Below are 13324 nucleotides of genomic sequence, written 5' to 3' on the forward strand. Positions count from 1 at the left end.
CCTTTTTGCAAAACTCAAAATTTTAAATAGTTTTAAAAAATGAAGATAGAGAGACAAATTAGTTTTTTATTTGATACGCTTTTGGCATGGATCCATCTACTTGCTGTAAACGCCCTTTTGGCATTTGGCACGCGATGTGTCGTACTAGAAAAGAGTACATGTCTATCCTTCAAATAAGATAGAGTTTTAACAAAGTGGTTGTGCGCTTAAATCGGTTTTTGTTGAAAACTTATATTTCTTTGCTTCCGCTTCATATAATATATGTTTTAAACGATTTCATGTTTTTTAGGTCCGTATTCATGCAAGCACAAGTACATACAAAAAAGCTCTAGATCCAGCATTTAATGCAGAATAAAACACGCTTGGTGGTTTAACCAGTATATGTTTGCATTGCAATGCTAAACATTTTAAATGTGAAAAACTTTGGTAAACTTGATAAAGAAAAATTTTTTATAGGGAAGAAATCAATTCCTTACATGCTGCCACGGTGGGAAAGTGCAGATACCGATACCTCGCGTACCTGATTTTTTGGAAAGGGTTTTTGAAAATAATTTGAACTCTTTCCGGTCCCATTACTTAGAGAATATAAGACAAATAAATAGCTCATTCGCATTTGCATCTTTTGAAGCTAAAATTGTAGAGGACGTGGCCACCAGGACGTGGCCCTTATTGTTTTCGGATACATGGATCAATTTACCATCGAGTGGGTCCTCTTCATGCTAATAATGATTCAAACTCATTATACGCACAGCTTTATATACTTGATACTGACCAAGCCACTGACATTCGACTACAAAGGAATGCAAATTGCGATAGTTCCTTGATGAAATGCCTACACGAGATGATATCAACCGTGAATCCCTTAGCCCGTCAGTATAAATTTATGGCACAAGTTGAACGCGAGGAGGAATAGAGGGCACGACAGGCCAATCGAGTTCCGCACAAAGTGGTGATTTTCTTCAGTAGTCATGCGAATCGGCGTTATAATTTGCCTAACTGCTCTGAAATTGCAGCCGTTTTCACAACTGAGGATGGTGAACCACCGGCAAGCCGTGATTTAAGAGTATTTTCTCACAGCTTAGAAACACAGTATTGCACCACGATTTCAACTTTACATAGATTTTGCGATCCCTTGGTTTACCCTCTTTTATTTCCCTATGGTGAGCCACGATACGACGAAGCACTACTACATGAGCAAGAATACAGAACAAGTTGCAGGTTCAGGGTCACACAGTTGCAATTCGTTGGATATCGAATGGCGATTCGAGGTTTCAGCTTACTTCACGCTTCAGGTAAACTTTGGCAACAATATTTAGTTGATCAGTACGTTAGAATAGAGGGTGCAAGGTTGGCGTTTTTGCGTAATCACCAACATCAGCTTCGAGTTGAAACATATGCTGGCTTACACGATTATGTTATGCGTCAAGCAGAACTAGAAAATGTGGCCCACTTAATTCTTCATCGCCTTGCATGTCTGAATCTGGAGAATGCACAAAAAAATATCCAAAACTATTTCAAGAAGTTACTTTGCAAGATGTCAATGGGTATCCCCAGTATCGTCGCCGCGATGACGGGAGCAAAGTTTTAGTTCGAGTCAATCAAAACCAAATTGAATTAGATAATCGATGGATCGTACCATATAATAAATACTTAACAAAAAAATATGCCGCTCACATCAATGTTGAAATATGTTCTTCAATCAAAAGTGTTAAGTACCTACATAAATATATCTATAAAGGATATGATTGTGCAAGTATTCAGATCATTGAACAACCTGTTAGTAACTGCATTAATTTTGATGAGATAACGACTTTTGTAGATGCTAGGTATGTAAGCGCACCAGAAGCGTGTTGGAGACTTTTTGAATTTCCAATGCAGGAAAAATCACACACAGTAAAACCTCTTGCGGTACACCTTCCAAATTTACAAAATATTTACTTTCGTGAAGACAGTGCTATTATAGCAGAAGCGATTACGGAATTCCGAGACACTACACTTACTGCGTACTTTAAGCTGAATACAATAGATACTTTTGCTAATACATTGACTTACCAAGAAATTCCTGAACATTACACTTGGCAGCAAGGCTCACGTTCGTGGCAGAGAAGAAAAAATTTAGCCAACGCAATAGGCAGAATTTATACGGTCGATCCAAAGGATCGAGAACGATTTGCATTACGTTTACTGTTAGTTTCCATAAAGGATCCTAAATGATACAATGATTTATTGACAATTGGTAATGAGCTCCTCTCTTCTTTTTGGGAATCGGCCGTCAAACGAAAGCTATTAGTGGATAACTCGAAATGGGTTGCTGTTTTGACAGAAGTTTCTACCTTCAAAATGCCCTCACAGTTAAGACGTATTTTTGCCATGATTTGCGTGTTTGGAGAACCTACTTCGCCCCTTGAACTTTGGACAACATTTAAAGAATATTTTATTGAAGATTTTGTAAGAGATAATAATGTAGTAGAAAGTGAAATATTGGCGTTGCGGGAAATTAATCAAATTTTACTTTCCCACAATACATCTTTAAAACATTTTGGTTTGCCGGAAGTTTCTTTTGCAGACAACCTTACAACTTTAACAACTGACATTGAAGTCGATTTGATATGCGCACAAACATTAAAAGATCAGCTTAATCGAGAACAAAAACACATTTTTGACGAAGTATGTACAATGCTAAATGATGAGGGCATATCTGTTAAAGCTGTTTTTATTGATGGACCTGGTGGCTCTGGAAAAACATTTCTATATAAAACTCTTACTCACTATATTCGTGGTATTGGAGAAACAGTGATTACCGTAGCTTGGACAGGTATAGCTTCAATTTTGTTGCCAGGCGGGCGAACTGCTCACAGCGTTTTTAAATTTCCCATACCGTTGACTGAATCGTCAGTTTCTTTGGTAAAACCAAACACTAAAGTTGGTCAGGCATTAAAGACAGGAAAAACTATTATTTGGGATGAAGCTAGCATGGTACCTGGCAGAGCTCTGTTGTGTTTAGATCGTCTTTTGCGCGATATTCACCAAAATGAGACGCCTTTTGGTGGGAAAATTATTATTCTGGGTGGAGACTTTAGGCAAGTTTTGCCTGTGGTACCGAGAAGTACGCGAACTGGCAGAGTTGATAATTGTTTAAAACGTTGCTCTTTGTGGAAATTTTTTAAATCATTTAAGCTCACAATCAATATGCGTAGTCAAGAACCCGACTATTGTAATTTTCTTTTGCGCATAGGACACGGCGAAGGGCAAGACAATGCATCAAGAGTAAAAATTCCTGATCAAATTCTTTTAAAAAACGGAAACCTCATTGACTGGGTTTTCCAACCAAATAATGGAATAATAGAAATTGATAATTTAAAAGACCGAGCCATATTATGTCCAAAAAATGATCAATGTGCCATCATAAACTCGATATAGTCGATATGCTACCTGGTCAAGAGCGCACATATCTCAGCGCTGATACGATTGTTTCACAAGATTCACAAGATCAGGTAAGATTCCCAGTGGAATTTTTACACTCCCTCAATTTTAGTGGAACTCCGCCGCATAAGCTTCAATTGAAAATTGGAACAGTGATAATGTTGATTCGCAATTTAAGCCCAGCAGAAGAATTGGTGAATGGCACACGACTTATCGTAAAAGAAATGCATCCGAATTGCTTGCACGCGGAAGTGTTATGCGGAGAGGCTCAGGGAAGGCGATTTCTATTGCCTCGTATAAATTTGCAGCCGAGCGAAACCACACTTCCCTTCACGTTGAAGCGTCGCCAATTTCCAATTATAATAGCCTTCGCCATAACTATAAATAAGGCCCAGGGGCAAACATTATCAAGGGTGGCGCTTCATTTAAAGGAGGATTGCTTTGCCCACGGCCAACTTTATGTTGCGTTAAGCCGGGTTAGATCCTGAGAAAATATACGCGTTCAAATGGGCAATAACGAAAACTTCACGTTGAATGTAGTTTATAATGAAGTAATTTAAAAAAGAAAATTACTCATTTAACTGAACAAAATTTTAAAAATGTTATAGGCATGCATAAGTTCTTACATAGGTATTACATATGAATAAAAATATACACTTTTCTAATCATCATAACTTTTAATATATAAAAGTGTCACATATGCTGTTTACTTTAAGTGGGAAAAAAGCCCACCCGATTTTCGGGGGTTACATACTAGTCTATAGTATTATTTTAAAACATGGCGCTTATTCTAACTTAACTACAATATGTACAGATATGAAATATATTATATATCAAAAGAAAGGTTTTGATGAGCATATTTCCGGAAAATTATAAAAATTAAAATTGGTTAATTAGTTCATGAAATATTTGCGTGTAAAGTTATCAAAATTTTCATATTGATAACAGCGATGTCTATGCAAAGCGGGTTGACACACAAATATACGCATATATGTATATGAGTACGTTTGCTTTGTTTAGCTCTCTTTCTAATGAGCACAGCATTGTATACATTTGGATTCTCAATAATTGTTTTGTTTTGTTATCCTTACTAATAAATACATATGTATTCATGAACATAGTCCCAACGGTTGCTGCGAATTTTTTTCAAAATTTTGTTGTGATGGTATTGCCATGATGTGGTATAAATTGACAATTTACTTGAAATTTGTCAGTTCACTTAAAACAACGGTAACAGTGCAAATTAGTAAGAGTTTTGGGCAGACGCAAAATAGAATTTATTTTGAGAAAAAAGTACATACATATTTAATTTTAAAATATGCCTAGAGGACGCCCAAGAAGAGTTCGTAGAAGAGTTCCTACTTTAAGTGGAGGAATAGAGCAGGTAAGTAAGTGATAAATGTTTGAAACGTCACGTATTGGATATGATTGGTAGAAGGATCCACTTTTGTTTTCGTTCATATATGGTACAATTGATCTACAATATATAAACGTATGTATGTATTTAAAATTGTTGTGTCCGCTTGATCCTTTTTGCAAAACTCAAAATTTTAAATAGTTTTAAAAAATGAAGAGAGAGAGACAAATTAGTTTTTTTTTGATACGCTTTTGGCATGGATCCATCTACTTGCTGTAAACGCCCTTTTGGCATTTGGCACGCGATGTGTCGTACTAGAAAAGAGTACATGTCTATCCTTCAAATAAGATAGAGTTTTAACAAAGTGGTTGTGCGCTTAAATCGGTTTTTGTTGAAAACTTATATCTCTTTGCTTCCGCTTCATATAATATATGTTTTAAACGATTTCATGTTTTTTAGGTCCGTATTCATGCAAGCACAAGTACATACAAAAAAGCTCTAGATCCAGCATTTAATGCAGAATATAACACGCTTGGTGGTTTAACCAGTATATGTTTGCATTGCAATGCTAAACATTTTAAATGTGAAAAGGTAACTTTCCATTATTGAAAAACTTTGGTAAACTTGATAAAGAAAAATTTTTTATAGGGAAGAAATCAATTCCTTACATGCTGCCACGGTGGGAAAGTGCAGATACCGATACCTCGCATACCTGATTTTTTGGAAAGGGTTTTTGAAAATAATTTGAACTCTTTCCGGTCCCATTACTTAGAGAATATAAGACAAATAAATAGCTCATTCGCTTTTGCATCTTTTGAAGCTAAAATTGTAGAGGACGTGGCCACCAGGACGTGGCCCTTATTGTTTTCGGATACATGGATCAATTTACCATCGAGTGGGTCCTCTTCATGCTAATAATGATTCAAACTCATTATACGCACAGCTTTATATACTTGATACTGACCAAGCCACTGACATTCGACTACAAAGGAATGCAAATTGCGATAGTTCCTTGATGAAATGCCTACACGAGATGATATCAACCGTGAATCCCTTAGCCCGTCAGTATAAATTTATGGCACAAGTTGAACGCGAGGAGGAATAGAGGGCACGACAGGCAAATCGAGTTCCGCACAAAGTGAACATGATTTTCTTCAGTAGTCATGCGAATCGGCGTTATAATTTGCCTAACTGCTCAGAAATTGCAGCCGTTTTCACAACTGAGGATGGTGAACCACCGGCAAGCCCTGATTTAAGAGTATTTTCTCACAGCTCAGAAAACAAAGTATTGCACCACGATTTCAACTTTACATAGATTATGCGATCCCTTGGTTTACCCTCTTTTATTTCCCTATGGTGAGCCAGGATACGACGAAGCACTACTACATGAGCAAGAATACAGAACAAGTCGCAGGTTCAGGGTCACACAGTTGCAATTCGTTGGATATCGAATGGCGATTCGAGAAGGTTTCAGCTTACTTCATGCTTCAGGTAAACTTTGGCAACAATATTTAGTTGATCAGTACGTTAGAATAGAGGGTGCAAGGTTGGCGTTTTTGCGTAATCACCAACATCAGCTTCGAGTTGAAACATATGCTGGCTTACACGATTATGTTATGCGTCAAGCAGAACTAGAAAATGCACGCCCTGGTCGCATTGTCGTTCTGCCTTCCAGTTTTCCAGGCTCACCTCGCAATATGAATATGCATTACCAAGATGCCATGGCTATTGTTAGAAAACATGGAAAGCCGTCACTTTTCATAACTTTTACCTCTAATCCAAAATGGCCTGAGATAACTCAAAACATTGAACAGTATCAAGTACCCCAAATGCGTCCTGAGTTAATAGCGCGAGTTTTTAAGCAAAAACTAAAAGATCTTTTAAATGATATTTCAAAAAAGCATGTATTTGGAAGGGTGAAATATTTTCTATACGTAATAGAATTTCAAAAAAGAGGTCTACCGCATGCACATATTTTGGTTGCTCTTCATGATGCAGATGCCATTATTGATGCTTCTAATATAGACTTGGCTGTTTGTGCTGAAATTCCAAATAAAGAAACTGAGCCTGAACTTCATGAAATTGTTTTAAAATGTATGGTGCATGGTCCATGTGGCCCACTTAATCCTTCATCGCCTTGCATGTCTGAATCTGGAGAATGCACAAAAAAATATCCAAAACTATTTCAAGAAGTTACTTTGCAAGATGTCAATGGGTATCCCCAGTATCGTCGCCGCGATGACGGGAGCAAAGTTTTAGTTCGAGTCAATCAAAACCAAATTGAATTAGATAATCGATGGATCGTACCATATAATAAATACTTAACAAAAAAATATGCCGCTCACATCAATGTTGAAATATGTTCTTCAATCAAAAGTGTTAAGTACCTACATAAATATATCTATAAAGGATATGATTGTGCAAGTATTCAGATCATTGAACAACCTGTTAGTAACTGCATTAATTTTGATGAGATAACGACTTTTGTAGATGCTAGGTATGTAAGCGCACCAGAAGCGTGTTGGAGACTTTTTGAATTTCCAATGCAGGAAAAATCTCACACAGTAAAACCTCTTGCGGTACACCTTCCAAATTTACAAAATATTTACTTTCGTGAAGACAGTGCTATTATAGCAGAAGCGATTACGGAATTCCGAGACACTACACTTACTGCGTACTTTAAGCTGAATACAATAGATACTTTTGCTAATACATTGACTTACCAAGAAATTCCTGAACATTACACTTGGCAACAAGGCTCACGTTCGTGGCAGAGCAGAAAAAATTTAGCCAACGCAATAGGCAGAATTTATACGGTCGATCCAAAGGATCGAAAACGATTTACATTACGTTTACTGTTAGTTTCCAAAAAGGGTCCTTAATCATACAATGATTTATTGACAGTTGGTAATGAGCTCCTCTCTTCTTTTTGGGAATCGGCCGTCAAACGAAAGCTATTAGTGGATAACTCGGAATGGGTTGCTGTTTTGACAGAAGTTTCTACCTTCAAAATGCCCTCACAGTTAAGACGTATTTTTGCCATGATTTGCGTGTTTGGAGAACCTACTTCGCCCCTTGAACTTTGGACAACATTTAAAGAATATTTTATTGAAGATTTTGTAAGAGATAATAATGTAGTAGAAAGTGAAATATTGGCGTTGCGGGAAATTAATCAAATTTTACAATACTTTCCCACAATACATCTTTAAAACATTTTGGTTTGCCGGAAGTTTCTTTTGCAGAAACCTTACAATTTTAACAACTGACATTGAAGTCGATTTGATATGCGTACAAACATTAAAAGATCAGCTTAATCGAGAACAAAAACACATTTTTAACGAAGTGTGTACAATGCTAAATGATGAGGGCATATCTGTTAAAGCTGTTTTTATTGATGGACCTGGTGGATCTGGAAAAACATTTCTATATAAAATTCTTACTCACTATATTCGTGGTATTGGAGAAACAGTGATTACCGTAGCTTGGACAGGTATAGCTTCAATTTTGTTGCCAGGCGGGCGAACTGCTCACAGCGTTTTTAAATTTCCCATACCGTTGACTGAATCGTCAGTTTCTTTGGTAAAACCAAACACTAAAGTTGGTCAGGCATTAAAGGCAGCAAAAGCTATTATTTGGGATGAAGCTAGCATGGTACCTGGCAGAGCTCTGTTGTGTTTAGATCGTCTTTTGCGCGATATTCACCAAAATGAGACGCCTTTTGGTGGGAAAATTATTATTCTGGGTAGAGACTTTAGGCAAGTTTTGCCTGTGGTACCGAGAAGTACGCGAACTGGCATAGTTGATAATTGTTTAAAACGTTGCTCTTTGTGGAAATTTTTTAAATCATTTAAGCTCACAATCAATATGCGTAGTCAAGAACCCGACTATTGTAATTTTCTTTTGCGCATAGGACACGGCGAAGGGCAAGACAATGCATCAAGAGTAAAAATTCCTGATCAAATTCTTTTAAAAAACGGAAACCTCATTGACTGGGTTTTCCAACCAAATAATGGAATAATAGAAATTGATAATTTAAAAGACCGAGCCATATTATGTCCAAAAAATGATCAATGTGCCATCATAAACTCGAGTATAGTCGATATGCTACCTGGTCAAGAGCGCACATATCTCAGCGCTGATACGATTGTTTCACAAGATTCACAAGATCAGGTAAGATTCCCAGTGGAATTTTTACACTCCCTCAATTTTAGTGGGACTCCGCCGCATAAGCTTCAATTGAAAATTGGAACAATGGCACACGACTTATCGTAAAAGAAATGCATCTGAATTGCTTGCACGCGGAAGTGTTATGCGGAGAGACTCAGGGAAGGCGATTTCTATTGCCTCGTATAAATTTGCAGCCGAGCGAAACCACACTTCCCTTTACGTTGAACCGTCGCCAATTTCCAATTATAATAGCCTTCGCCATAACTATAAATAAGGCCCAGGGGCGAACATTATCAAGGGTGGGGCTTCATTTAAAGGAGGATTGCTTTGCCCACGGCCAACTTTATGTTGCGTTAAGCCGGGTTAGATCCTGGGAAAATATACGCGTTCAAATGGGCAATAACGAAAACCTCACGTTGAATGTAGTTTATAATGAAGTAATTTAAAAAAGAAAATTACTCATTTAAGGGGTTAGTCTACTTTGTCACTTTAAAATTTTTAAATTTTTTTTTTTTGCATAATTTGAAAGTATATATATCCAGAAATATTGTGTAAAAATTTTAAGAAAATCCGAGCACTCTAACTATTTTTTTTTTTACCTGAACATCAGTACCTTATTTCGTCTACCTGCGCGTATAAAAACTTTAAACGCGTTTTTCTCAAAACAACGTTTTCAAAATCTAGCTCCACTGTATCTCAAAAACTAATCAACCGATTTTCATAAAATTTGGATCACCTATTCTAGACATAATTTGCACCAAATTGACGCTCGGGGGTTTTGAAATTTTAAATTTTTACTATATATTTTTTTTAAATATGCGAAAAAAAAACCGTTCTATCAAAAATTTTCCATTTTTATCAGCCATTTTTTTTGTCTTCATTAAAACCTAATATCCGAGGGTCATTTTGTAGCCAGTATCTTACTGAATCTGAAACATTTTGATTTTTTTGTTTCAGACAAGCCGTTCTTGAGTTCTGATGGAGCTGCCTCACCAACCCATGTTTGAGACGTTACGCTTCACTGCTATTTTTTTACTAAAAATACTATAAAATTGAATAAAAAAAAATTTATTTCTGAATTTTAAGACTTTATTTAATAAATCAAACAAATTTTATATTACTATCATTTATAGTTTTCTCAAAAAAAAAATCACGAATATAGCCTTTTTTTCGAGTCTCCAAAGTAGACTGACCCCTTAACTGAACAAAATTTTAAAAATGTTATAGGCATGCATAAGTTCTTACATAGGTATTACATATGAATAAAAATATACACTTTTCTAATCATCATAACTTTTAATATATAATAGTGTCACATATGCTGTTTACTTTCCGTGGGAAAAAAGCCCACCCGATTTTCGGGGGTTACATACTAGTCTATAGTATTATTTTAAAACATGGCGCTTATTCTAACTTAACTACAATATGTACAGATATGAAATATATTATACATATATCAAAAGAAAGGTTTTGATGAGCATATTTCCGGAAAATTATAAAAATTAAAATTGGTTAATTAGTTCATGAAATATTTGCGTGTAAAGTTATCAAAATTTTCATATTGATAACAGCGATGTCTATGCAAAGCGGGTTGACACACAAATATACGCATATATGTATATATGAGTACGTTTGCTTTGTTTAGCTCTCTTTCTAATGAGCACAGCATTGTATACATTTGGATTCTCAATAATTGTTTTGTTTTGTTATCCTTACTAATAAATACATATGTATTCATGAACATAGTCCCAACGGTTGCTACGAATTTTTTTCAAAATTTTGTTGTGATGGTATTGCCATGATGTGGTATAAATTGACAATTTACTTGAAATTTGTCAGTTCACTTAAAACAACGGTAACAGTGCAAATTAGTAAGAGTTTTGGGCAGACGCAAAATAGAATTTATTTTGAGAAAAAAGTACATACATACATATTTAATTTTAAAATATGCCTAGAGGACGCCCAAGAAGAGTTCGTAGAAGAGTTCCTACTTTAAGTGGAGGAATAGAGCAGGTAAGTAGGTGATAAATGTTTGAAACGTCACGTATTGGATATGATTGGTAGAAGGATCCACTTTGCTTTTCGTTCATATATGGTACAATTGATCTACAATATATAAACGTATGTATGCATTTAAAAATTTTGTGTCCGCTTGATCCTTTTTGCAAAACTCAAAATTTTAAATAGTTTTAAAAAATGAAGAGAGAGAGACAAATTAGTTTTATATTTGATACGCTTTTGGCATGGATCCATCTACTTGCTGTAAACGCCCTTTTGGCATTTGGCACGCGATGTGTCGTACTAGAAAAGAGTACATGTCCATCCTTCAAATAAGATAGAGTTTTAACAAAGTGGTTGTGCGCTTAAATCGGTTTTTGTTGAAAACTTACATCTCTTTGCTTCCGCTTCATATAATATATGTTTTAAACGATTTCATGTTTTTTAGGTCCGTATTCATGCAAGCACAAGTACATAACAAAAAAGCTCTAGATCCAGCATTTAATGCAGAATATAACACGCTTGGTGGTTTAACCAGTATATGTTTGCATTGCAATGCTAAACATTTTAAATGTGAAAAGGTAACTTTCCATTATTGAAAAACTTTGGTAAACTTGATAAAGAAAAATTTTTTATAGGGAAGAAATCAATTCCTTACATGCTGCCACGGTGGGAAAGTGCAGATACCGATACCTCGCATACCTGATTTTTTGGAAAGGGTTTTTGAAAATAATTTGAACTCTTTCTGGTCCCATTACTTAGAGAATATAAGACAAATAAATAGCTCATTCGCTTTTGCATCTTTTGAAGCTAAAATTGTAGAGCCACCAGGACGTGGCCCTTATTGTTTTCGGATACATGGATTCATGATTCAAACTCATTATACGCACTGCTTTATATACTTGATACTGACCAAGCCACTGACATTCGACTACAAAGGAATGCAAATTGCGATAGTTCCTTGATGAAATGCCTACACGAGATGATATCAACCGTGAATCCCTTAGCCCGTCAGTATAAATTTATGGCACAAGTTGAACGCGAGGAGGAATAGAGGGCACGACAGGCAAATCGAGTTCCGCACAAAGTGGTGATTTTCTTCAGTAGTCATGCGAATCGGCGTTATAATTTGCCTAACTGCTCTGAAATTGCAGCCGTTTTCACAACTGAGGATGGTGAACCACCGGCAAGCCGTGATTTAAGAGTATTTTCTCACAGCTTAGAAACACAGTATTGCACCACGATTTCAACTTTACATAGATTTTGCGATCCCTTGGTTTACCCTCTTTTATTTCCCTATGGTGAGCCACGATACGACGAAGCACTACTACATGAGCAAGAATACAGAACAAGTTGCAGGTTCAGGGTCACACAGTTGCAATTCGTTGGATATCGAATGGCGATTCGAGGTTTCAGCTTACTTCATGCTTCAGGTAAACTTTGGCAACAATATTTAGTTGATCAGTACGTTAGAATAGAGGGTGCAAGGTTGGCGTTTTTGCGTAATCACCAACATCAGCTTCGAGTTGAAACATATGCTGGCTTACACGATTATGTTATGCGTCAAGCAGAACTAGAAAATGTGGCCCACTTAATTCTTCATCGCCTTGCATGTCTGAATCTGGAGAATGCACAAAAAAATATCCAAAACTATTTCAAGAAGTTACTTTGCAAGATGTCAATGGGTATCCTCAGTATCGTCGCCGCGATGACGGGAGCAAAGTTTTAGTTCGAGTCTATCAAAACCAAATTGAATTAGATAATCGATGGATCGTACCATATAATAAATACTTAACAAAAAAATATGCCGCTCACATCAATGTTGAAATATGTTCTTCAATCAAAAGTGTTAAGTACCTACATAAATATATCTATAAAGGATATGATTGTGCAAGTATTCAGATCATTGAACAACCTGTTAGTAACTGCATTAATTTTGATGAGATAACGACTTTTGTAGATGCTAGGTATGTAAGCGCACCAGAAGCGTGTTGGAGACTTTTTGAATTTCCAATGCAGGAAAAATCACACACAGTAAAACCTCTTGCGGTACACCTTCCAAATTTACAAAATATTTACTTTCGTGAAGACAGTGCTATTATAGCAGAAGCGATTACGGAATTCCGAGACACTACACTTACTGCGTACTTTAAGCTGAATACAATAGATACTTTTGCTAATACATTGACTTACCAAGAAATTCCTGAACATTACACTTGGCAGCAAGGCTCACGTTCGTGGCAGAGAAGAAAAAATTTAGCCAACGCAATAGGCAGAATTTATACGGTCGATCCAAAGGATCGAGAACGATTTGCATTACGTTTACTGTTAGTTTCCATAAAGGATCCTAAATGATACAATGATTTATTGACAATTGGT

The 13324-nt window shown here is 36.2% G+C and overlaps 1 pseudogene; it reads left to right on the top strand.

Annotated features, from left to right (window-relative positions):
- Window positions 1–361: 361 nt before the first annotated feature.
- Window positions 362–5885, top strand: LOC129250796 (uncharacterized; annotated as a pseudogene).
- Window positions 5886–13324: the final 7439 nt, after the last annotated feature.

Source organism: Anastrepha obliqua, chromosome 6 (assembly GCF_027943255.1).
Source record: "Anastrepha obliqua isolate idAnaObli1 chromosome 6, idAnaObli1_1.0, whole genome shotgun sequence".
NCBI classification, from domain to species: Eukaryota; Metazoa; Arthropoda; class Insecta; order Diptera; family Tephritidae; genus Anastrepha; species Anastrepha obliqua.